General features: G+C 34.4%; 1 protein-coding gene across 1 annotated transcript in view; it reads right to left on the bottom strand.

Annotated features, from left to right (window-relative positions):
* LOC113406909 (DNA-directed RNA polymerase III subunit RPC1) overlaps positions 1-674 on the bottom strand; it is a 50,793-nt gene that overhangs the window by 39,402 nt on the left and 10,717 nt on the right. The window lies entirely within an intron of this gene.

Below are 674 nucleotides of genomic sequence, written 5' to 3'. Positions count from 1 at the left end.
TGAAATCAATATATTTGAAAATGTAGAAAACATCCAAAAATATTTAAATAAATGGTATTTTATTATTAACAGTGTGATTAATCACGATTTTTTAAATCATGATTAGTTCTTTTAAGTTAATTGCGTGAGTGAACTGTGATTAATCAACAGCCCTAGTTAAAATGCAAAAGTCTATGTTAACACAAAAGTAAAGTAATATTAGAATTTTAAAGAAGAAATGTGAACAATTTTCTTTAGTAAAGCTGACTCAACCTCATTACACAGCTGGACTATTTTGTGGTACACAATTAATCAGACAATGAGAAAAGAAAGTACAGACAAGATCACAGAAAAAGTAAGATGTGAAAGGCGTGATTTTTTAGAAATACAGTACAAATCCAGTTTTCACTGTGACACACAGTAACATATATGAAGTCGTACAAAAATTTAAAATGGGTTGGGCAAAACTAACTTCGTTGTTTTTCATGCTTGTCCCTTCAGGCCTCCCTCCTCACAGTCTGCATCAAGCATTCCCATTGTCTTGCTCTGTGAAACAAGTCAGCTTTATAATGGACAATGAACCTATGCCACTATGACCTTCTGGTGCTGACTGAGGACACTGAGCACCTGAAGCTGCATGCCATTCTTCCCCTGTATGCATATGTATATGTGTGTGTGTGTGTGTGTGTGTGTGT

The sequence above is a fragment of the Terrapene carolina genome, unplaced genomic scaffold, assembly GCF_002925995.2.
Source record: "Terrapene carolina triunguis isolate 2854851 unplaced genomic scaffold, T_m_triunguis-2.0 Scaffold148, whole genome shotgun sequence".
In the NCBI taxonomy this organism is placed as follows: Eukaryota; Metazoa; Chordata; order Testudines; family Emydidae; genus Terrapene; species Terrapene triunguis.
This window is presented reverse-complemented; position numbering and strand designations above follow the sequence as displayed.